The following is a 26,677-nucleotide window of genomic DNA, read 5'->3' as shown; positions in this document are numbered from 1 at the left end:
ATAGAACTAAGGGTGCTGACACCAGAAGACAGCTGTGAGTTCAAGGCTAGCCTGGGCTAAGCAGGCAAATAAACAAACAACCACCAGTAGGTGTAACTGTGATGCTGATTGCCTACCATTCAGAGATTATTTTCATTATTCAATCCTTACAGTCACGAAGCTCCCCTTGACTCTGAGCAGAAGCACTGCATTTAACTGGGCCTAAGTTCATGGTACTGGTTAATGTTGCTAATGGAATATTTCAAAGGAGACATTTTAATTCTTACTTCAGTGACCTATGACTCTTCTAGTTCTTTACAATCAGAAAGAGCATACAAGCTGCCCTCTAGTCTTTTATTTTATTTTTAAGTTCCTGAAAAGGATTGGCTACATTCCTGACATTCTACCAGAAACTTCCTTCAGTGCTGGGAAAGAAAAATGAATCAAGTAGGGATGCTTTCTGCCACCAAACTGTTTCTACCCCCATTCCTCAAGGTCTGAAGATGCCTCTCCCTTATTCCATCCCTCTAGACTACATGGTTAGATCTCTGTTGAGAGTCCTGGTATTAGAAAATCATCATAGACCAGTGCCATGTCTACACTCACGTGTCACACACTAAGTTTACTGCTGTTCGGTACTTGTGTCATATGACTAAATAAAAATAAAATGACAGAAAAGTAAGCTTTGGGGGAAGTATAGAAAGTTTTCAGAAAAGATGCTCAACCTGATGTAGATACCACCAAGAAGAGATGTTCTGACAGCAAAGTCAGTTGAGAATACAGTGAGGAAAGAGAGCTCTCTGACTTTACCTATCCCCAAAAGCTTGTTGGCAACTCATCATTCAGCTAGAAGAGTGACATTATTAAAAGGTGTGGCATTGTTGGAGTAGGTGTGGCTTTGTTGGAGGAAGTGTGTCACTGTAGAGGCCATATATGATCAAGCCTTGCCTATTTTGAAGAAGACATATTTTCCTTCAAGATGGAGAATTCTTGGCTTCTCCAGCACCATGTCTGCCTGCATGCTGCCATGCTTCTTGCCTTGATGAAAATGGACTGATCCTCTGAAACTGTAAGCCAGCCCCAACTAAATGTTTTCTTTTATAAGAGTTGCCTTGGTCATGGTGTCTCTTCACAGCAATGAAACCCAAACTATGATACCTGCTGACCTCTCTCACTGGCTTTGTAAACAGTCTAAGGGGTGTAATCTGGTTGGTAAATGTAGATGATACTTGACTAATCTCATTGATTTGTAAATGATCAAGCCAAGTCAAGAAGCTAGTTTTTGTTTGTTTTTTATTTTTTGAGACAGAGTCTTACTATTTAGTACCAGCTACCTTAGGACTCATGTTTTTAGCCCAGCCTGATCTTGAATTCTCAGGAGATTTTCTGGCTTTAGTCTCCCAGGTTGTGGAATTACAGGCACAGATTTTAATCAGGCTTACAAACGAGAACTGGGTAGGCTTTTCAACAACTGTATACCAAGTCAGATAATGTGCCAGGCATGGGCATGTAATCTTAGCACTTGTAAAGCAGAGGTAGGAGGAATGCTGTATGTTCAAGGATAGTCTGGATTACAGAGTAGAATTTTATCAGATGTGGGTTTGAGTTGCCAGCCAACATTACTCCTTCACAAGTTTTCACTAATTCTGTCCCTTGGAAAGCTGTACTCACCAAAGTCCCCTATTCAGAATTCTCTCCAATGCAACATAAATTATAAAAACTTGAACCTTTAGTTTCTCAATATTTCTTCATAATTTAATATTTACTGCAACATCTTAAGACTACATTTTAATAGTAATATAAATCCTTTAAAACTACTTCGGCACCATACAGTACTCATAAACTTGAACTTAGGCATTGGATTCCTGTTCTTTCCAAGACTTTTAACATGAAGGGGTGTTGAATTTTGTCAAATGCTTACTCAGCATCTAGTGAGATGATCATGTGGTTTTTATTTTCTTTGAGTTTGTTTATATGGTGGATTGCTGTGATGGATTTCCATATATTAAACCATCCCTGCATTCCTGGGATGAAACCTACTTGATCATAGTGAATGACCGTTTTGATGTGTTCTTGGATTCGGTTTGCAAGAATTTTATCGATTATTTTTGCATCAATGTTCATAAAGGAGATTGGTCTGAAGTTCTCTTTTGTTGTAGGTTCTTTGTGTTGTTTAACAATGAGAGTTATTGTGGCTTTGAAGAATGACTTGGGTAGTGTTTCATCTGTCTCTATTTTGTGGAACAGTTTGGAAAGTATTGGTATTAGGTAATCAATAAATGTTTGATAGAATTCTGAACTGAACTTTGGTCCCAGACTTCTTTTGGTTGGGAGGCTTTTGATGGCTGCTTCTATTTCTTTAGGTGTTATGGGACTATTTAGATGGTTTACCTGGTCCCTATTTAACTTTGGTATCTGGTATCTGTCTAGAAATTTATCCATTTTCTCCAGATTTCCAGTTTTGTTGAGTATAGGCCTTTGTAGTAGGATTTGATGGTTTCTTTAATTTCCTCAGTTTCTATTGTTATGTGTACCTTTTCATTTCTGATTTTTAAAATTTGGATGCTTCTTCAGTGCCCTCTACATAGTCTGACAAAGAGTTCATTGATCTTGTTAATTTTCTCAAAGAAATAGCTCCTAGTTTTGTTGATTCTTTGTATAGTTCTTTTTGTTTCCACTTGGTTGATTTCTGCTCTGAGTTTGATTATTTCCTGCCGGCTATTGCTCTTGGGTGTATCTGCTTCTTCTTGTTATAGAGCTTTCAGCTGTGCTGTCAAGTTGCTAGTGTATGCTCTCTCCAGTTACTTTTGGAGGCACTCAGAGTTATTGAGTTTTTCTCTTAGTACTGCTTTCATTGTATCCCAAAGTCTGGGTATGTTGTGCTTTCATTTTCATTAAATTCTAGAAAATTCTTAATTTCTTTGTATATTTTTTCTTTGACCATGCTATCATTGAATAGAGCATTTTTCAGCTTCCATGTGTATGTGGGCTTTTTGTTGTCTTTGTTGTTGTTAAAAACCAACCTCGGTTCATGGTGATCTGATAGGATGCATGGGAGTATTTCAATCTTCTTATATCTATTGAGGCTTGTTTTGTGACCGACTATATAGTCAATTGTGGAAAAGGTGCTGTGAGGTGCTGAAAAGAAGGTGTATTCTTTTGTTTTGGATTAAATGTTCTGTAGATGTCTGTTAATTCCAATTGGTTCATAATCTCTGCTAGTTTCATTGGGTCTCTGTTCAGTTTCTGCATCCATGATCTGTCCATTGATGCGAGTGGGGTGTTGAAGTCTCCCACTATTATTGTGTGTGGTGCAGCACGTGGAAACTCAAGAGAATGAACATGTGATCTAATTGTAGATACTGCCTCCTCTTAGATGAATCACCTATAAACACAGTAATTGCTTTATTTATGGTCTGCAAGCATAAATTTATAGAAAATATAAAAGCATGCATAGAGAAAAAAACTTTAACAACTTGTCTATTGGATAATGATTTATAAACTGTCAATTTTGCCTGAAAAGTTTTCACATACAATAAGCCAAACATCAGTATTTAGCCATAACCAACTTAATTGCTGCTTGGAATAAGGAACCAATATTTCATCAGGTTAAGACATTCCCTTCTTTAAAAAAAAAAAAAAAAAACTCTCAGATTCTATGATACAATTCCGTATTAACACAGCAAAGGTTATACACTAGGATGTTAAAACTTTACTTTAAGAGGAAGAAAGATGAATTCACATTAATGGTTCCTTTTGCCAAATAGACTGCTGTGGGTGTAAGGCAAAAATACAGACAGCCAACAATTGATCATAATCTATATATGTTGTTATCTAATTGCTTCTCCCATATTTTCTGTAAAACCCTTCAACTCTGAGTTAACTGCAGAAGGGACTAGGATGACTGATAACCCAATTATCTGGATCCTTTTCTGGAGCAACAACCACTCCCCACAATTATAAAGCTCATTGTAAAAGGAAAAACTCCAGCTAACAAGGCATCTACAACAGTAGACACTGAGGATTTAAAGTCCCAACTTCTGCTATTAAGGCAGCAGCAAAACAATAAAAGACCATCAGATGCCTTTCCCTGAGGCAAAACTTCCAATGACACCCATTGACTCAAGGGCTCTTCAAAAACAAAAAACAAAGACAAAAACAAAACAAAACAAACAAGAAAACAACCCCCCCCCCCCCACAAAGCAGACAAGGCAAAAGCAAACCCTTTACAATCATGACAATACAAAGAAATAGTATAAAAACAATCTTTAAAATCTGTGATAATTTTTTGGAAATTTTTTGGAATGGCAGCTAAAGTGGTAAGCCAGGCTGTAATGCTCCTACAAGTTCCACAGACTCATCAACCCTTCTCAAAGCTTCAACAATCTCTACCTGCCTGATGTTTTCTCTAATTACAAATATGGGAGTTAAAATCCTGAGCCTGTGATCAAACTGCAAACTGTAGTCAATGGAACACCAGCAGTTTTACCATAATTTTTAAGTTTCTTTTGTAACATTAGAGCATAACCACAATTTTAGAAAAGCAAAACCAATTTTTAACTATGCAAATTATCTATTCTTTATGAAATCAATATCAAGTTCACTACATTGATGCCACAAAGTTAGGTTGCGTGTTCTTATATATGAATGCCTGATGAAGCAGCTTTTAATACCTCATTATTTTAAATCATATCTTTTAAATCTGTTTTCAAGAACAAGAATTACATAAAATATTATCTCAAGTTTGGGGTATCTATAGAAAACTGTTTTCTGTTTAGGATGACTCCAACCAAGTTACTAGTTTTAAACAAACTTTGGTTACTAATGTTATAAATTTTTAATCATACCCAATTTCTTATAAGCTGATTATCTACAACTAAGATATTCAGATCATTAAAACCAGTTAAAACAAAACATGAAGTGACCATACATCTTATGTATTTAAACCAGATAAAATTCTCACTTATTCTAGCTGTAATTTCAAGAAATGAACACTTTGTTACCTGCTGAGCTCAATAAACAATGTCAGAGATTTTTCTACGAAAAACAGCCATCAGCACTGAACTGAGACATTGCAGGCACCTTTTAAGCAGCCTGTGCAGACATTCAGCTCTTAGCAGATCTCCAGCTGAGCTAACTTCTGGTGCAGGGCTCTTAAGGCTGCTTTTTATTTTACCTTTGATTATTCTCCTTTTAGACACAAATTGACACATGTGATAGCTTGGTACCAAGGGACAAAGAACAGGAGAGAGAAGAGAGAGAGAGAGAGAGAGAGAGAGAGAGAGAGAGAGAGAGAGACAGAGAGAGACAGAGAGAGACAGAGAGAGACAGAGAGAAGAGAATGGGAGAGAGACAGAGAGAGACAGAGAGACACACACACACAGAGAGAGAATGACAGACAGACAGAGAGACACACACACACAGAGAGAGAGGGACTGAGAGAAAGACAAAGAGACACAGAGAGAGAGACACACACACAGAGAGACACAGAGAGGGAGAGAGAGAGGGGGGGGGGAAGACAGAGGGGAAAAGAGAGAGAGAACTAGATGTGCCAATGGGACTCTGATATCCTTCCTAAAAGACCCAGAACCAGAAGTAGACATTCCTCCAGTGGGATCCAGAGTCAGGACTTCTGACCTCCTGTTCCTAGAAGAACTCAGGAACAGTTTACATTCTTTTTCTTTCTCTTTTGCCATACCATCCCAGACATGGGAGAGGACTGTTTTTCTGAGACCAATTTTCTTTCTCTCTTCTCCAATTAAACTACCTGTAATCTGTTTACAAAGACTTAACACTGCCTATGAGAAATATCTTCGGTCCTCTAAATCTTGAGCACAGCACATACCCAAAACATTTTACCATAACCTCTTTTTGCTTAAGCACAAGCCACTAGTTAGTTGATCCACCAACTGTGGATCCCAATTCCAATCCACCCAAATCTCCTTACATGCTGGCCAACTTCTTCCCTGGGGCATAGCCTTCAGGACTTTTCTTCTTCCCGGAGTTCAGTGAGGACCTCCACTTGTGGTGCCCCTACCACAAACAGATACCCCGAATCAGGTGAAGACCTGAGAGTTTGAAAGAAAGGACACAACTCAGTTATTCATGTTACCAGAAATGCTTTATCTCCAACTCCAACTACAACTGACTCCAACTCCAAATATATACTTACAAAAGCAGTTACAAGGGCAATATGCAAATTCCCTAGCTCCTGGTTGGAGGAGTCCCCCCCTTGGGTGAAGTCTATATACTGAGGTAGCCAAAAGCAGGAACAGGAACAGGTGTGATGTAGGCTTGTGACTGGGAATATGTATTACAAAGGAAGGCTTGTTGTTTTCCCAAAGTCAAGGCATGCAAGGGGACAGTTCAGCTAATCCTTTGAAGGTGGGGGTTGGGCATAACTCCCAACAAAATGGGACATAATGAGATTGCAAAGTTTCTGTAAGGCTAAGGACACTACCAAGAAAACAAAATGGCAGACAACAGATTGGGAAAAGATCTTTACTAATACCACATCTGATAGAGGTGAAATATCCAATATATACAAAGAACTCAAGAAATTAGACTCCAGAGAACCAAACAATCAGGTTAAAAAATGGGGTAAAAAGCTACACAAAGAATTCTCAATTGAGGAATATCAAATGGCTGAGAAGCACCTAAGGAAATTCTCAACATCCCTAGTCAGCAGGGAAATGCAAATCAAAACCCTGAGATTCCACCTCACACCAGTCAGAATGGCTAAGATCAAAACCTCAGATGACAGCAGATGCTGGTGAGGATGTAAAGAAAGAAATACTCCTTCACTGTTGGGGGGGGGTTGTAAGCTGGTACAACCACTCTGGAAATCAGTCTGGAGGTTTCTCAGAAAATTGGGCATAGTACTACCTGAAGACCCAGTTATTCAGCATCTGGGCATATACCCCAAAAATGCTCCAACATACAATAAGGACACATGCTCTACCATGTTCATTATTTATAATATCCAGAAGCTTGAAAGAACCCAGATGCCCTTCATTAGATGAATGTACAGAAATTGTGATTTCTTTACACAATGAGGTACCAATCAATTATTAGAAACAATGACTTTATGAAATTCCTAGGAAAATGGATGTTTCTACAGAATATCATCCTATGTGAGGTAATCCAGTCACAAAAGAACAGACATAATATGCAGTCACTGATAATGAGATACTAGCCCCAGAAAGCCCTGAACACCCCAGAAAAAAACTCACAGAGTATATGAAGCTCAAAAAATTAAATAAATAAAAAGATACCAAAAAGTGGAAGCCTCAGTCCTTCCTAGAAAAAAACAATAAGTATATAGCACCCTCTCAGAGAGGTGTACACCTACACGTTAAATCATTAATAACTCAAGAACTAAGAAGATAGTCTCGTGGCAATTTTTGGTATATAAAAAATTCATTATATTTAATCTTTACAGACCATGAAAACTTTGATTATTTCCATGTTATGTTTGACATGTACTTTATGCTCATTGTAACTAGTAAGATTTCAATACATACTATCAAACCTTTAAAAAAATCAACTACTGACAATAACATATTCATATAGCTTTATTCCAAAATGCTTTTAAAAATCTGTACATATATCTCTCTCATTTTTAAAAATAAAGTTGTAAGAAAAAAAAGAAAGAAAGAAAGTGAGCACTCCTGAACCTTCTTTACTCAAACATCCTCAGGAATTCAGCTCAGAGCTCAGTCAGGGAGCATTTGCCCTGCCTGTGTGAGAAACTGAGGGAAGAAGAAGAAAAGGAAAATGAGTAAGAATGGGTGGGGGTGGGGACATCCTCTTGGAAAAGGAGGAGGAGGTATGAGATGAGGAACTGTCAGAGGACAGACAGGGAGCAGGATGAGGACTGGAGTATAAAAATGGTTAATAACAATAATAATATAAAGAGATGGCTCAGTGGATAATAGCACTGACTGCTCTTCCACAGGTCCTGAGTTCAAATCCCAGCAACTACATGGTGGCTCACAACCATCTGTAATGGGTTCTGATGCCCTCTTCTGGTGTGTCTGAGGACAGCCACAGTGTACTCATACATAAAAATTAATTTAAAAAAATTTAAAAATAGTGAAAAGTATCAGGGCACCTGCAGGCATGCTGAGACTACAATGTACTTACATGTAGTAAATAAATATGTAGTAAAGAAAAGAATAAAGAGGAGGCAAAGAGAGTGGAGGAAGAAGAAAAGAAGATGGAGGAGGGAGGGACTTAGATCATAACTAGCATCACAAGGAGAGTATCTGAAGAGAGGCTGGTGGACCCACAACCATTTAGTTCATGGGAATAATGGACTGAGCAGTAGTGGGGTATGTCTTTAATCCCAGCACTCAGGAGGGAGACTGAGGCAGGCAGATCTCTGTGAGTTCAACAACAGCCTAGTCTACAAAGTGAGTTCCAGGACAGCAAGAGCTACACAGAGAAGCCCTGACTCAGAAAAATAAGAAACAAGTCAGTATGTAGAAGAAAATCTTATTGACGCAGTGATACATGTTACAGTGTGCCACAGAGGGTTTCCTTGAAAACAGGGTCCCAGAGCAAGTTCCTCCTATCCGGGGAGGGAGAGCAGTCATACCTTCTACAGCGAGCAAACTGGAGTAGACACCTGGGTGCACTGGAGAACTGGCAGTGGAAAATTACCGAGGGGAAACACCAGCAGCAAGGATGATGCTGGCTGAACTGATCAGACAGGATTTTTGAGGAAGGGTACTCAAACACACCCCTGGGGGACAGTGAAGCTAATCAGATGCAGGGGACATGGAGTTCTTACTAAACCAACTCCACAGAGTTCCTTGACAAACTGGATTCTCAAGGACCTGGAAAAGGAGAAGATCAAAGCCTTGGGTCAGAGGGGAGGGGATAAAGGGACAGCCAGTGAACTGGTGAATTGCCAGGCCCTGATTCCTGATCATGAAAACCAAGCTTTCCTTTCCTTATAAGCTGTCGGTTCCACTGCAAGGCAGATTCTCTCTCGGCCCAAAGCATCCATTGGTACTGCTCAGCCCAGCTCTTCTTCCTGAAGGACCCCCGCAAAGTGATGGTAATGTTTCCCCTCTCTCTCTCTCTCTCTCTCTCTCTCTCTCTCTCACACACACACACACACACACACACACACACACACACATACACACACACCTGGCATCTTGTCCCTCAGACTCTCTGTGAACAGAGGTCATTTAGGAGTGACATAAACATCCTTATCCTGTGGGCTGGGGCTCAAGCCCTACTTTTCTGTGACACTGGACAGATACCACAGAAGGTCATCTTCTGAGCATGCTTGGAGAAGCAAAGGAGGCTCATACAACAGGAACTCTGGGGACTCGAAGACATTTGTGAGTCTGAAAACTGCTGGGTTCCACCCTTAAGCCTGGGCTTCCATTTCAAAGTGTGTTCTAAGAGGTGAATTTCATGTGCATAGGACAGAACTCAGTCCCAGGAAGGACCCCAGAGGTATGTTTCTGGAAGCCAGCTGTGTGGTCTGTGCTGCCCTCTGCTGGCCATGACTTGCATTCACACAATAGGCTCCTGATCATTGGGTGAAGATGGGTGAAATTTGAGGAAAACTTTTGGGGAGTGCCTTGGCAGTTCTAAGCAAGGAAGGCAGTACAGATGTACATTTCTGAATTCAAAGAGTAAGAGTTGAGGCAAATTCCAGGACTGTTGGAATTATGGATTCCTTCTAGGGTCTGTATCCTGAAGCTAAAGGACTTGGAGTGGGGCCATTGTGGTGTCAGCCATCCCAGTGTCCTCCCATGGTCCTTGCCTGTGGCTTTGCGGGGGTCTTTCAGGAAGAAGAGCTGGGCAGAGCAGTACCAATGGATGATTTGGGCCGAGAGAGAATCTGCCTTGCAGTGGAACCCTCAGCTTATAAGGAAAGGAAAGCTTGGTTTTCATGATCAGGAATCAGGGCCTGGCAATTCACCAGTTCACTGGCTGTCCCTTTATCCCCTCCCCCGTGACCCAAGGCTTTGATCTTCTCCCTTTCTAGGTCAGAAGAGACAAAACAAGGTGGAAAGAAACTGTGGATCTCCAAGTCCCTGAGATATGTGTAATTCCAGCTCTCCCTCCCCCAAACCTGTCATCACTGCTTCAGGTCATCTGCTGCTCTGCCTCAGTCTCTCCCTCCCCACCCCCCTTTCCTGCCTGCTTCCCTCAGTGTTTCTGCTCAGCCTCACTAGGCACTTTCTGGTTCTCTCTGTGCCAAGAATCAACTGCACTGTTGCACACTGTAACCCCAGGGTCTCCAGTGCTCCCTAGGCCATTTCACATTGCCCAGGCCCCACCCAGGCCCCAAGGATTCTTTATTCCCTTCTTGTAGCTTAATCCATGGAGAATTAGACAAAGACTGTTTGCTTGGCCAGACTGGTCAGGCTCCTGAATGCCTGCTAGGTCCATCTGAGAACTTCCTTGAGAATCCAGTTTGTCAAGGAACTCTGTGGAGTTGGTTTAGTAAGAACTCATGTCCTCAGTATCTGATTAGCTTCACTGTCTTCCAGGGGTGTGTTTGAGTACCCTTCCTCAAAAATCCTGTCAGATCAGTTCAGCCAGCATCATCCTTGCTGCTGGTGTTTCCCCTCAGTTTCTCACACAGGCAGGGCAAAAGCTCCCTGACTGAGCTCTGAGCTGAATTCCTGAGGATATTTGAGTAAAGAAGGTTCAGGAGTGCTCACTTTCTTTCTTTCTTTTTTTTTTTTCTTACACCTTTGTTTTTAAAAATGACAGAAATATATGTACAGATTTTTAAAAGCATTTTGGTATAAAGCTATATGAATATGTTTTCATCAGTACTTGATTTTTTTCAAAGGTTTTATAGTATGCATTGAAATCTTACTAGTTACAATGAGCATAAAGTACATGTAAAACATAACATGGAAATAGTCAAATTTTTCTTCGTCTTTAAAGATTAAATATAATGAATTTTTTATATACCAAAAATTGCCACAAGGCTGTCTTCTTAGTTCCTGAGTTATTAATGATTTAAGGTTTAGGTATACCCAACTCTGAGAGGCTTCTATACACTTGTTTTTTTTTCTACTAAGGCTTCTACTTTTTGACCTCTTTTTTTTTTTTTTTTTTTTTTTTTTTTTTTTTTTTTTTTGAGCTTCATATAGTCTGTGAGTTGTTTCTGTGGTGTTCAGGCTTCCTGGGGATAGTATCCTATTATCAGTGACTGCATATTATGTCTGTTCTTTTGTGACTGGATTACCTCACATAGGATGATATTCTCCAAATACATCCATTTTTCTAGGAATTTCATAAAGTCATTGTTTCTAATACTTGTGTAGTACTTCATTGTGTACAGAAACCACAATTTCTGTATCCATTCATCTAATGAAGGGCATCTGGGTTCTTTTGAGCTTCTGGCTATTATGAATAAGGCTGTTATGAACATGGTGGAGCATGTGTCCTTATTGTATGTGGGAGCATTTTTGGGGTATATGCCCAGAAGTTAAATAACTGGGTCTTCAGGTAGTACTTTTCCCAATTTTCTGAGAAACCTCCAGACTGATTTCCAGAGTGGTTGTACCAGCTTACAACCCCCCCCCAACAGTGAAGGAGTATTTCTTTCTTTACATCCTCACCAGCATCTGCTGTCATCTGAGGTTTTGATCTTAGCCATTCTGACTGGTGTGAGGTGGAATCTCAGGGTTTTGATTTGCATTTCCCTGCTGACTAGGGATGTTGAGAATTTCCTTAGGTGCTTCTCAGCCATTTGATATTCCTCAATTGAGAATTCTTTGTGTAGCTTTTTACCCCATTTTTTAACCTGATTGTTTGGTTCTCTGGAGTCTAATTTCTTGAGTTCTTTGTATATATTGGATATTTCACCTCTATCAGATGTGGTATTAGTAAAGATCTTTTCCCAATCTGTTGTCTGCCATTTTGTTTTCTTGGTAGTGTCCTTAGCCTTACAGAAACTTTGCAATCTCATTATGTCCCATTTTGTTGGGAGTTATGCCCAACCAGCACCTTCAAAGGGTTAGCTGAACTGTCCCCTTGCATGCCTTGACTTTGGGAAAACAACAAGCCTTCCTTTGTAATACATATGCCCAGTCACAAGCCTATATCACACCTGTTCCTGTTCCTGCTTTTGGCTACCTCAGTATATAGACTTCACCCAAGGGGGGGACTCCTCCAACCAGGAGCTAGGGAATTTGCATATTGCCCTTGTAACTGCTTTTGTAAGTATATATTTGGAGTTGGAGTCAGTTGTAGTTGGAGTTGGAGATAAAGCATTTCTGGTAACATGAATAACTGAGTTGTGTCCTTTCTTTCAAACTCTCAGGTTTTCACCTGATTCGGGGTATCTGTTTGTGGTAGGGGCTCCACAAGTGGAGGTCCTCACCGAACTCCGGGATGAAGGAAAGTCCTGAAGGCTATGCCCCAGGGAAGAAGCTGGCCAGCAAGTAAGGAGATTTGGGTGGAATGGAATTGGGATCCACAGCTGGATCAACTAGTGGCTTGTGCTTAAGCAAAAAGAGGTTATGGTAAAATGTTTTGGGTATGTGCTGTGCTCAAGATTTAGAGGACCGAAGATATTTCTAATAGGTGGTTTTAAGTCTTTGTAAACAGATTACAGGTAGTTTAATTGGAGAAGAGAGAAAGAAAATTGGTCTCAGAAAAACAGTCCTCTCCCATGTCTGGGATGGTATGGCAAAAGAGAAAGAAAAAGAATGTAAACTGTTCCTGAGTTCTTCTAGGGGGGGGAGCTCAGGAGGAGTCCTGACTCTGGATCCCACTGGAGGAATGTCTACTTCTGGTTCTGGGTCCCTTAGGAAGGATATCAAAGTCCCATTTGGACATTTAGTTCTCTCTCTCTGTCTCTCTCTCTCTCTCTCTCTCTCTCTCTCTCTCTCTCTCTCTCTGTCTCTCTCTCTCTCTCTCTTCCCCTCTCTCTCCCTCTCTCTCTCTCTCCCTCTCTCTGTCTCTCTCTTTCTGTCTCCCTCTGTGTCTCTCTCTGTGTCTCTCTGTCTCTATGTCCCACTCTCTCTATGTGTGTCTCTCTGTCTCTCTATCCCTCTCTGTCTCTCTTTGTCTCTCTTTGTCTCTCTCTGTCTCTCTCTCTGTCCCCCCTTCCCTTTATTTCTCTCTGTCTCTCCCCCCCCATGTTCTTTGTCCCTTGGCACCAAGCTGTCACATGTGTCAATTTGTGTTTATGTTTTCTTTGTCTGAGTGTTGCTCGTGCTTCATGTTCAAAAGGAAAATGGTAGAACATTAGCTATTGGTTGCTCACCTCTTGATTTAATTTTAACTCGTGTCTAAAAGGGGAATAATTAAAGGTAAAATAAAAAGCAGCCTTAAGAGCCATGTACCCGAAGTTAGCTCAACTCGAGATATGCTGGGAGCTGAATGTCTGCACAGGCTGCTTATAAAGGTGCCTGCAATGTCTCAGTTCAGTGCTGATGGCTGTTCTCTGACACTGTTTATTGAGCTCAGCAGATGACAAAGTGTTCATTTCTTGAAATTACAGCTAGAAAAAGTGAGAATTTTATCTGGTTTAAATATATAAGGTGTGTGGTCACTTCATGTTTGGTTTTGATTGGTTTTAAAAGGTATAAATATGATCTGAATATCTTAATTGTAGATTATCGGCTTATAAGAAATTGGGTATGATTAAAAATTTGTAACATTAGTAACCAAAGTTTGTTTAAAACTAGTAACTTGGTTGGAGTCATCCTAAACAGGAAACAGTTTTCTATATACAGGGAAACAGTTTTCTATAGATACCCAAAACTTGAGATAATATTTTATGTAATTCTTGTTCTTGAAAACAGATTTAAAAAATATGATTTAAAATAATGAGGTATTAAAAGCTGCTTCATCAGGCATTCATATATAAGAACATGCAGCCAAACTTTGTGGCATCAATGTAGTGAACTTGGTATTGATTTTATAAAGAATAAATAATTTGCATAGTTAAAAATTGGTTTTGCTTTTCTAAAACTGTGGTTATGCTCTAATGTTACAAAAGAAACTTAAAAATTATGGTAAAACTGCTGGTGTTCCATTGACTACAGTTTGCAATTTGATCACAGGCTCAGGATTTTAACTCCTATGTTTGTATTTAGAGAAAACATCAGGCAGGCAGAGATTGTTGAAGCTTTGAGAAGGGTTGATGAGTCTGTGGAACTTGTAGGAGCATTACAGCCTGGCTTACCACTTCAGCTGCCATTCCAAAAAATTTCCAAAAAATTATCATAGATTTAAAAGATGGTTTTTAAACTATTTCTTTGCATCCTCATAATTGCTAAGTGTTTGCATTTGGCTTGTCTGCTTTATCCCCGTTTTTTTTGTTTTGTTTTGTTTTGTTGTGTTTTTATCATTGTTTTTTCTTTTTGAAGAGCCCTTGAGTCAATGGGTGTCATTGGAAGTTTTGCCTCATGGAAAGGCTGATGGTCTTTTATTGTTTTGCTGCTGCCTTAATAGCAGAAGTTGGGACTTAAAATCCTCAGTGTCTATTGTTGTAGATGCCTTGTTAGCTGGAGTTTTTCCTTTTACAATGAGCTTTATAATTGTGGGGAGTGGTTGTTGCTCCAGAAAAGGATCCAGATAATTGGGTTATCAGTCATCCTAGTCCCTTCTGCAGTTAACTCAGAGTTGAAGGGTTTTACAGAAAATATGGGAGAAGCAATTAGATAACAACATATATAGATTATGATCAATTGTTGGCTGTCTGTATTTTTGCCTTATACCCACAGCAGTCTATTTGGCAAAAGGAACCATTAATGTGAATTCATCTTTCTTCCTCTTAAAGTAAAGTTTTAACATCCTAGTGTATAACCTTTGCTATGTTAATACGGAATTGTATCATAGAATCTGAGAGTTTTTTTTTTTTTTAAGAAGGGAATGTCTTAACCTGATGAAATATTGGTTCCTTATTCCAAGCAGCAATTAAGTTGGTTATGGCTAAATACTGATGTTTGGCTTATTGTATGTGAAAACTTTTAAGGCAAAATTGACAGTTGATAAATCATTATCCAATAGACAAGTTGTTAAAGTTTTTTTCTCTATGCATGCTTTTATATTTTCTATAAATTTATGCTTGCAGACCATAAATAAAGCAATTACTGTGTTTATAGGTGATTCATCTAAGAGGAGGCAGTATATACAATTAGATCACATGTTCATTCTCTTGAGTTTCCACGTGCTGCACCACACACAATAATAGTGGGAGACTTCAACACCCCACTCGCATCAATGGACAGATCATGGATGCAGAAACTGAACAGAGACCCAATGAAACTAGCAGAGATTATGAACCAATTGGAATTAACAGACATCTATAGAACATTTAATCCAAAACAAAAGAATACACCTTCTTTTCAGCACCTCACAGCACCTTTTCCACAATTGACTATATAGTTGGTCACAAAACAAGCCTCAATAGATATAAGAAGATTGAAATACTCCCATGCATCCTATCAGATCACCATGAACCGAGGTTGGTCTTTAACAACAACAAAGACAACAAAAAGCCCACATACACATGGAAGCTGAAAAATGCTCTATTCAATGATAGCATGGTCAAAGAAAAAATATACAAAGAAATTTAGGATTTTCTAGAATTTAATGAAAATGAAAGCACAACATACCCAGACTTTGGGATACAATGAAAGCAGTACTAAGAGAAAAACTCAATAGCTCTGAGTGCCTCCAAAACTAACTGGAGAGAGCATACACTAGCAACTTGACAGCACAGCTGAAAGCTCTATAACAAGAAGAAGCAGATATACCCAAGAGCAATAGCCGGCAGGAAATAATCAAACTCAGAGCAGAAATCAACCAAGTGGAAACAAAAAGAACTAACTATACAAAGAATCAACAAAACCAGGAGCTATTTCTTTGAGAAAATTAACAAGATCAATGAACTGTTAGCCAGACTAAGTAGAGCACAGAAGGAGTATTCAAATTTAAAAAATCAGAAATGAAAAGGCACACATAACAATAGAAACTGAGGAAATTAAAGAAACCATCAAATCCTACTACAAAAGCCTATACTCAACAGAACTGGAAATCTGGAGAAAATGGATAAATTTCTAGACAGTTACCAGATACCAAAGTTAAATAGGGACCAGGTAAACCATCTAAACAGTCCCATAACACCTAAAGAAATAGAAGCAGCCATCAAAAGCCTCCCAACCAAAAGAAGTCTGGGACCAAAGTTCAGTTCAGAATTCTATCAAACATTTATTGATTACCTAATACCAATACTTTCCAAACTGTTCCACAAAATAGAGACAGATGAAACACTACCCAAGTCATTCTTCAAAGCCACAATAACTCTCATTGTTAAACAACACAAAGAACCTACAACAAAAGAGAACTTCAGACCAATCTCCTTTATGAACATTGATGCAAAAATAATCGATAAAATTCTTTCAAACCGAATCCAAGAACACATCAAAATGGTCATTCACTATGATCAAGTAGGTTTCATCCCAGGAATGCAGGGATGGTTTAATATATGGAAATCCATCACAGCAATCCACCATATAAACAAACTCAAAGGAAAAAAAAACCACATGATCATCTCACTAGATGCTGAGTAAGCATTTGACAAAATTCAACACCCCTTCATGTTAAAAGTCTTGGAAAGAACAGGAATCCAATGCCTAAGTTCAAGTTTATGAGTACTGTATGGTGCCGAAGTAGTTTTAAAGGATATATATTACTATTAAAATGTAGTCTTAAGATGTTGCAGTAAATATTAAATTATGAAGAAATATTGAGAAACTAAAGGTTCAAGTTTTTACAATTTATGTTGCATTAGAGAGAATTCTGAATAGGGGACTTTGGTGAGTACAGCTTTCCAAGGGACAGAATTAGTGAAAACTTGTGAAGGAGTAATGTTGGCTGGCAACTCAAACCCACATCTGATAAAATTCCACTCTGTAATCCAGACTATCCTTGAACATGCAGCATTCCTCCTAAAAACAGTGACACTGAAATTTGCAGGCTCATCTTAAGTGAGGTAACCCAGACCCAGAAAGACAAACATGGTATGCACTCATAAAGGGACATCAGCTGTAAAGCAAAGAATAACCCTTCAACAATTTGTACACCCGAAGATGCTATGTAACAAAGGAGAGATCAAGGAGGGAATGTGTTAATCTCACTGAGAAGAAACAGAACAGACATCAGAGGTGGACAGGGGAAGGAGGCTGGGGAGGGGCGAATAGGGGAGCAGGAGGGATCAGGTATAGGGAGGACCGGGAGGGAATACTGGGAGAGACAACTGGAATGGGGTTGACATCTCTGGGATAAGCTAGAAACCTAAGGCTGATGGAGACTCCCTGGAATCTATGAGGATGTCACTATCGAACCAGCCATCTTCGATCACCGGGCAAGACTTCCGACCCAACCACAGAACCTTTGACGTACAATTTGTCCTGCCCAAATGACGCACAGGTGTAAAGACAGAACAGAAATTGAGAGAGTGACCAAACAATGACTGGACATCTTGAGACCCGTGCCATGAGAGGAACACCCCTGACACGGTTAATGACATTCTGCTATACTTACAGGCAGGAGTCCGGCATAGACACGGTCTAACAATGAACAAGTGGGAACAGAAGCCCAATGTTTTCAGGTTTCTATGGCTGAATCAGAAAATACAGGAAACGGCATAGATAGAGTTCGATTTCCGGCACCCACACAGTAGCTCACCACCTACCATCTGTGACTCTAGTTCCCAGGGATCTGACAGCTTCTGGCCTCAGAGAGCACCAGGCCAGGCATGTTGTACACACGTAGATGTACATGCAGGTAAAACGCTCATACATATCACTCGACACCAGGATTGACATTCAGGGTTCTATCCCTGAGCTCCACATGGTGAAAAATAAAAACAGACTCCTGCAAGTTGTTTTATGATACACACACACACACACACACACACACACACACACACAAGCACACTCTTAGGCATACACAGACATACATAGGAGAAGAGAGAATCAATGTAACTAAACTTTTTTATTAAACCTCTGAATGGACTTTAATTAATGGGAAAGTCCTTTTTTATTAAACGCATTTGTTTATTTATTTATTTATTTGTTTGTTTGTTTATTTGCTTTACAACCCGATATCAGCCCTTCCTCCTCTCCTCCCAGTACCCCCTCATCCAAGTCCTTCCACATTTTACCTTGTCCTTGTCCTTTGAGAAGAAAAAAAAAAGCCCCTCTGTGTGTCAACCCTCCCACCCACTATACACATTTCAAGTCTGGGACTAGGTGCATAGTCTCCCACAGAAGCCAGACAAGGTGGTCCGGTTAGGGGCGTGGCATCCACAGGTGAGGAGGCACAGGCTCAGAGACAGCCCCTGCTCCAGCTGTTGGGGGACCTGCATAAAGACCAAGCAGCTCATCTGCTACCTATGTGCAAGGGGCCAGGGTGCAGCCTGTGTTTGCTCTTTTGTTGGCAATTCAGTCTCTGGGACCCCCTAAGGATCCAGGTTAGTTGACTCTGCTGATTTTCCTATGGAATTTCTGCCCACTTCCGGTTCCTCAATCCTTCTCTTAATTCTTCAGTAAGACTCTCTGAGCTCCATCCAATGTTTGGCTGTGGGTCTCTGCATCTCTTGCCATTGGCTGCTGGGTGGAGCCTCTCGAAGGACAGTTGTGCCAGGTTCCAGTCTGCAAGCAGAAGCGAATAGCATTAATGGTGTCAGGGATTGTTTCTTCGCTATTGGATGGGTCTCACTTTGGGGCAGTCATTGGTTAGCCGTTCCCTCAGTTTCTGCTCTATCTTTGTCCCTATGCATGTTGCAGGCAGGACACATTTTGGGTCAAAAGCTCCGTGAGTGGGTTGCTGTATTTATCCTTCCCCTGGGAGTCCTGTCTGGCTACTGGAAATGGCCACTTCAGGGTCCATATTCCCACATCTAGGAATCTCAACTGAGTCACTCACATAGACCCTCTGGGGCCTTTCCCTATCGCAGGTCTCTGGCACATCCCAGAAATTGCCCTCCCCCAGCCGATCTCCCTTCTCCCCTGCCCACTCTACATGTGATATCTCCCTCCCATCCCCCTTTCCTCTTCCACCCAGATCCATCCTTCTATCAACCTCCAATATCTATTTTTCCCCTTCTGACAATGATTCAACCATCTTTAAATTTTTTAAAGGAAAATCCCACAGAACTACCCACAGCCAAACTCTATTGTGCCATATTCATTTCATTCTCTGTTGACTATCACATCTCCCAACTCCACAGAACTCCATGTCTCTTTTCAGCTTATCAAGGACCTACCACTAGCCAGGACAGTGGCAAAACATGTATGCATGGGCTGTTTTGATAACAAATGAGCTGCAATACACATGTTTTATATACATATACATATACATATATATCACAATCTGCGGGATATCATAAACACATATGAAGTTTATTGTTAATAAAAATGATAACACAAAAGTAAAAAGTATGCAAGCTACTTTATTAGCCCCCCACACACACCCACTTCTTCCTGAAAGGCCATACTCCATGCTGCTATGAGCCCCCCCCCCCTACAGAATAGGACCTGTTTTCTGAGTTCTTCCTGGTACAGAGTCCTGCCTCAGAGGAAATGGTTCTGTCTCCAGCATCGGGAGATACACAAATAAAATAGCTACCACTTGCAAAAAGCAGCCAAAGATGACATAACATACCCACCAGTTTGAAATACCCCCCACCTGTCACATCAATGTCTTAGCAGATAATCCCACATGGAACATGCCATTAATATTTATCTGGCCTTGGCATCAGCCTTCTGGTCATGGCTGACATGCTAGGCACAAGCCCCAAGCAGACAAAAAAAGGCTATGGTGGCATTGTGAAATTTTCATTCTCTGATCCTTTCAACCTCTTTGGGATCAGAAAACCATTCAAGGATCTCAAGGGGAGTTTCCAATTTTTCTATGGGTGAGTATACATTAAAATACACACCCTACGCTGAGGGAATGGCTCATGGGTAAAGGCATCCACTGCTAAGCCTGGCAGTCTGAGTTCGAGCTCTGGAAAGCACATGGCAGAAGAGAAGTGACACCTGAAAGTTGCCTCTCTGCGCTGTGACACATGCCCCACCCAAGGGTTGACAAAAATATAAGCCAAATATATATACTCCAAATTACACATATAATGGGAATATATAAGCCAAATATATACTCCAAATTACACATACAATGGGAAACTTGTGGGCATTAGAAATTTATTTTCCTAACGAAAGTGATATAAATGATCTGTGGCTAAACTTATAAATAGTGAAGCTAGCCGAATGGTCTAACAATCATCTTTTCTATTGTTCTCCAATGAGAAAGAACTTGTCCAAGTGTCTACAGCTTTGCACACTCAGTGGTTTTCTTTGGTGTGTGCTCTCGTTCCTTAACAAAAACTTCTTGAAAAAAATATGATGACTCAAAGTCTTCATTCTGATGAAACTGATGACTCTCACAAACAGCCAACAAGACTTCATTCATGCATTTCATTTCTAGAGTACTTAACAGGCCTGCTAGGAGGCTGAGATAGCCCACCCCTGTTCCCACACAGCCTTCATTCCCTTGTCCCAGATTAACTCTTCCAGTGCTGTGATTACAGCAGGAGAAACAGGGAGAGGCGACTGAGCACAGGCCCTTGGACCTCTGGTTTGTGAAGCATCTTCCAAGCAAGCTTGCAGAGAGGAAGGAAGACGAGTGCACCGTCTGTGAGCATGTCTGACAGAGTCTGGAGAAGACACGTAGTAGATGTAAGTACTTATGTTAATGTAAGACTTATGTTAATAAACATAAGTCCCCTGGGTCTCACCAAGTTTGACAACCATCTGAAACACTCCTCTGATATTTACTCACAGCTTCCTTGGAGAAGGATAGGGCAGTTTTTGTCTTTATAGGCCTATGCACTGCTTTGAGCTAGAAAAATACCTCTACCTCACACCAATGCCTTAGCAGATAACCCAGCATGGACTATGCCATAGACAGTGACCAGGTCTTGGCAGCAGTCTCTGGTCAGCGCTGACATGTTTGGCACAGCACCAAGGATGACAGTGGCTGTGCATGAATCAGCAGCAAGAATCATGACTTAGCAAGGCCGACATGACTCCTACCATTGGCAGATTTCCACTCAGCCAGCAACGGAGACCACCACACAAGGCTTCTCATCTGATACCTTTCCTTGTGGATGCTCTAGTCTATAAAGCACTCACTGAGGTGTGAATGTTATTCTGGAAACCAGTCATCGTAAATTCAGGAAGTGGGAGCTACCATTGAATCGAAGCCCTTTGTAAGTGGTGTAGTCTTTAGTACATAGTGGAATAGGGGCCAGGGCTGGACAGGAACGATCCTTGCTCATTGGTATTCTCAGTAAAGCTTTGCGGACCTGCACTGTCCGTCCCTACACCTCTGCACTCTTCAGGACTAATTGTTCTGTCCTTAAAGGGGGTAACATGTTGCAAAGTAATAGTTAAGAATTCTATTGGCACACAGCCTTCATCTTTTAGATCCTCTGACAGTTGACTTACCCAGTGGCATATTTCTTCCAATGTGGCCCACACACAACACACAACGGATTTCATGGTTTGTTGAATTTTATGGTCATCCTGGTATAACCAGGGACATCTCAGGACCATGATAACACCATAGCTCTAAGTACATCAGTAAAAACTGTATAAAAGTAGATTTTACCCTACATTCAATCATTTTCAGACCCCTCCCTTTTGTGGGTACTGATGTCAAGCCTCCTCCTGTGCCGACATCCCGACGTCCTATATGCTGGGTTCCAGCTCTGACTACTACCCAGAAAACTAAGAGTGTGGTCACCCATGACCTAGACCCTCACAACTCTTTTAGAGCACTACAGGCTGCTACTAACGGGTCTCTCCCCTTCTCTTGTCCCTCACCCTCACGACTAAGCTACCCATGGCTTCAAGAATAGCCCTTTTATAATGGATATCAGAACATGTTATTTCCCTGTTGAAATCCTTCCACATCCCTATTAGTTACATTCAGAATAAGAGCCAGGCTTGGACTGGGGAGATAGCTAAGCAGATAAAGCACTTGCCCTGTGATGTGAAGGCCTGCATTTGAATCTCCTGTAGAAACCGAGCACATCTACACATGCTGTGGTCCTATGCCTTGTATGAAAAGTCAATGCTAATGAGAAGAAATAAACTGATTCATGGCCCACTTAAAAATGCCAAGACACCAGAGTTGGGGAGACAGTTCAGTAGGCAAGGCACTTGTCACACAAGCATGGGGAGCTGATTTTGATCCCTTGCACCAACATAAATGGATAGCCATATGCACTTGTAATCACAGCACTGTGGTGGTGGAGAGGGGCCAGACCATTGTCTATGGCACGACAGTCAGTCTTGCCTAACCAGTGAGCCTCAGCTCTCAGTGAGGCAGGCACCCTGTCCCTAAAACCAAGATGGTGGTACCTAAGGAATGACACCTGAGGCCAATTCTTAATCTCTGCACTCCCTCATCCCCCAGCACACGTGCACTCACACGTACACTCACACATGCACACACAAGGCAAGACAGGCAGTTCTGAGGTTACATAAATTATTTTTGCACCTGGCTTAATAGCCTCTAACACCTCTGCCCCCACCCAGAGACCAGAAGCCCAATTAATCGGAAGTTCTGTCCATCTTACTACGCTCTTCCTAAGTCCGAGAGCAAGGTGTGTGTTGTTTTCTGGCTCAGGCCCTGTTTCTCTGCACCATTACACTAGTCTCAACAACCTTAAGCCTCTTGCTCAGGAAGTGTCAGATGCCTGAGGTTCTTGCAAAAGATCCACAGGCCTTAGAGCACGGCAACAGTTGTAGGCCCTAGACCTACCTCCTCAACTTCCTCTGTAGGGCTGGGGAAATGCTTCGTACATCAGAGCATTTGCCTCTAGGCCTGAGGACCTCAGTTCAGTCTGTGCCAATCTCAAGGTATAAGGACAGGACAGACTCTCGAAAGCTGAAAGCTGTTCTCTAGTTTCCAATTGACCCCATCCTCCCCCTCGAAAAGAAATACGTGAGTGGGATTTACATTATTTACTTACTTTAGTTAAGTTGTCTTGGGCTGGTGAAAAGGCTCAGAAGGTAAAGTCACCAGTTGCCAAGTGTGACAACCTACGTTGGGTTTTTAAGACTCACTTGGTAGAAGGAGGGAGAAGCGATTCCCACACGTTGTTTTCACCTTGTCTACTCTGGGACAAGTATACTGCGTTTCTTTACATTAATGTAATTTTTTAAAGTCATCTTAGATTGTGGAGAAAGAGGAACACTCCTCCATTGCTGCTGGAACTGAAAATGGACAAACCACTCAGGGAATCAATCTGGAGGTTCCTCAGAAAACTGGAAATAGATCTATCTGAAGACCCAGCTATTCAACTCCTGGGCATGTACCCAGAAGATGCTCCACTATGCCAGAAGGACACGTGTTCCACCATGTTAATAGCAGCCTTATTTGTGACAGCCAGAAGCTGGAAACAACCCAGGTAGTCTACAACAGAAGAATAATACAGAAATGTGGTTCATTTACACAGTGGAAGACCATTCAGCTATTAAGTACAAGGACACCATGAGTTTTGCAGACAAATAAATGGAACTAGACAATATCATCCTGAGTGAGGTAACTCAGACCCAAAGGGACATGCATAGTATTTACTCACTAAGAAATGGATATTAGCCATGAAGAACAGAATACCTAGGATATAAGCCACAGAAGTTTAACAAGCCAAAGGGCCCAAGTGAGGATGCCTCAGTCCCACTTGGGAGGGAGAAGAAAGCAATCATGTGAGGCAGAGGGAGGAAGGGACCTGGGAGGAAAAGGGGACAGGGAGGGAAAGGAGAACATAATCAGGTATTGGGAGCATCAGTAGCTAAGCCCTGAGGGCCAGCAGAAAGAATGGAAACAGGCAACCTCAGGAGGTAGGAGGTGGGGAATGTACTCTAGAAAGTACCAGAGACTTAGGCGGTTAGTAGCACTCAGGACTCAGAAGGAGGGACCTTAGATAGGCTGCCCAAAAGTGGGGAGAGGGAGCTTGTGGAGCCCACCCCCAGTGGAAAGATAAGGCATCAAGTGGAGAGGTGGGGTGGCCATCCCACAGTCAAAAATTCAAACCCAGAATTGTCCATGCCTAAAAGAACAGCAGGGACAAAAATGTAATTGGGATCAAATTCAAGGGGAGGCTCCAAGGCCTGACACTCTTACTTATGCTATGGTGTGCTTAGAGACAGAAGACTAGCTAGAGTGGCAGCACACTGCTAGGCCAAACATGCAGCTGAAATGGTCAGATGCTGATAGGAAAGGCCAAACAAAGGACTGAAGCTGGAGACCCCTGTGGTTGAATCAGGGAAGGACTGGAAGAAGCTGAGGAGGAGAGTAACCCTATAGGAAGACCAGCAGTCTCAACTAACCAGGACCCTGGCATCTCTCAGACACTGAGCCACCAACCAGGCAGCATACACCAGCTGATATGAGGCCCTGACACATATATAGCAGAGAACTGCTTGGTCTGGCCTCAGTGAGAGAAGATACACCTAACCCTTGAAGCACCAGTGAGTGGGGAGGTCTGGTGGGGTTGGGACATGCTCTTGGAGATGGGGGAGGAGGAATGGGATGAGGAACTGTTGGAGGGTGGACTGAAAGGGGGGATAATGATCAAACTGTAAAAAAAACGATTAAAAATACAAAGAAAGAAAGGACGAAAGAGAGAAAGAAAAGAAGGAAGAAAGAAAGTCATCTTAGTTGAAGTGCTGCTCTGTCTAGAGCTTTCGTGACTAGAAGCTAAAGGAAATAAACACACACAGGTGTCAACTGTCAGCAATATGACAACCAGGAACCACTGCCAGACAGTAATGATCTCCCAGTGCCAAGATCCCTGCCACTGCCTCTAGGTTCTTACTTTTTTGATGGTCTAAGTGGCATGCAGGGAGTGGGGTATTTTCTTCTGAGAAAGCTTTAAGGTTTAATGGAAGGCCCACAGGTTTCAATAATCAAGACATGCATGGTGGCACACACTTATAACTCCAGCGTGTAGAGGCTAAGGCAGAAGAATCACATCTTCAAAGCCAGCTATATAGAAAGACCAGGCTCAAAACCAATCAATCAATCAGGTAAAGCAAAAATCAAGATGAATAACACTGTAACACAATTTAAGTTGTGTTAAATTTAAAACACAGAAAACTGAATGTAAAAGAAAGATCCAGGCTAAACAAAATACCAAAGCACAGGCTTTAATTTTTCAAACCCTACTTTAATAAGGGCTCTCAAATGCTTCAACCCTGCTTCCAGCCCACCATAGGGTAGGGGAAAAAAGATGGTAAACAGTCCAAGTGGATGTGGATCTGTTTAGAAGTAGTTCTTTGGGGTTAACTCCAATCTCCGTTTGCCAGGGTACCAACAGTCCAGTTTAAAAGCATCAATGATCTAGAAGAAACTGCTAAGCTTCGGCCAAAGTAGTACAAGTCATCGGCAGTGACCAGGACCAGCCGAAATGTCAGGGCTCTCCGCAGTTCCTCTCTCAGTGAATGGAAGACCAGCCAACACTCAAGACCAAGGAATGAAGCGTCCCAAGCCTAGCTGTACAAGCACCCTGTCCCTTGAGTCTTATTAATACTCTGTCTAAACATCACGTGTCCTCAAAAAAAAATCATGTGAGTCTGCATCACATGACACAACCGAAAACTTCCACTTCACCAAAGTTTCAAGGAATAGCCATTTAACAATTTCTTGATTTGGGGGAAATTAAATTAACAAACCTCAGTATTATTATCCTGAATGGAGAGAACAGAATGTAGTTGGTTGTCTCTGTGTGGAGGTTGTAGGGGTAACAGGATCTAAGCTGCTCATGCTAGGAGGAATGGAGCAAACTGGATGATGTCATCCACAAGAACCTGCCACAGTCAGGGTGAGTCTGAGAAAATCCACATGTTGGTTAGTTCATCCTTTTCTTTTCGTTGTCCTCCCCTATCTGTTAGAAGAAATAATGCTCAAATCGTGACCTCACATTTACTTTGAGCAAGACATTAGCAATTTATTTCACTACTGGTGCCCCAGTTCTGTTACTTGTAACATGCATTATAATCAGGGATAAGGAAGTTGAAAGTGTGTACCTAATGCCCATTGAATAGGTAACCACCATCTGGCTATAAACACTACAGGCATTGCCCTGGGCAACAGGCTTTCTTTCAGGTATCATTTGTGCAGTGCTAATACAGTGTTTGAAGAGTGCTGAAAGCTCAGTACTTGTCATCGTGGAAGAGAATCACGGCTCTTCCCATCTCTCAGGTACCCCTTCTTTCTAACCCATAATGGTGACACTTTCTCAGACCATGGCAGATAGGCAAAGTGTGCTGGTTGGTTTTTGTCAACTCAACACAACCTAGAGACAGTTGGGAAGAGAGAATCTCAACTGAGAGAGTGCCTCTGTTGAACTGGCCTGTCTGGGGAGTACTTTTGATTGATACTTGGAGAGGGCCAAACCCACTATGGGTGGTGACACTCCCTAGGCAAGGCAAGTGGTCCTGGATGATGTAAGAAAGAAAGCTAACCAAGCCATGGGAAGCAAGCAGTGCCTCTGCTCCTGCTCCATCTAGCTCCTGCCCTGAATTCCCTAAATGAAGGGCTATGATCGGGAGCAGTGAGCCAAATAAACTCTGCCTCCACGTGGTTTTGGTCAGTGCTTATGACTGCTCTAGAAAGCAAA

This window comes from Micromys minutus (assembly GCF_963924665.1).
Source record: "Micromys minutus genome assembly, chromosome: 18".
NCBI classification, from domain to species: Eukaryota; Metazoa; Chordata; class Mammalia; order Rodentia; family Muridae; genus Micromys; species Micromys minutus.
Note: the sequence above shows the minus strand (reverse complement) of the source record.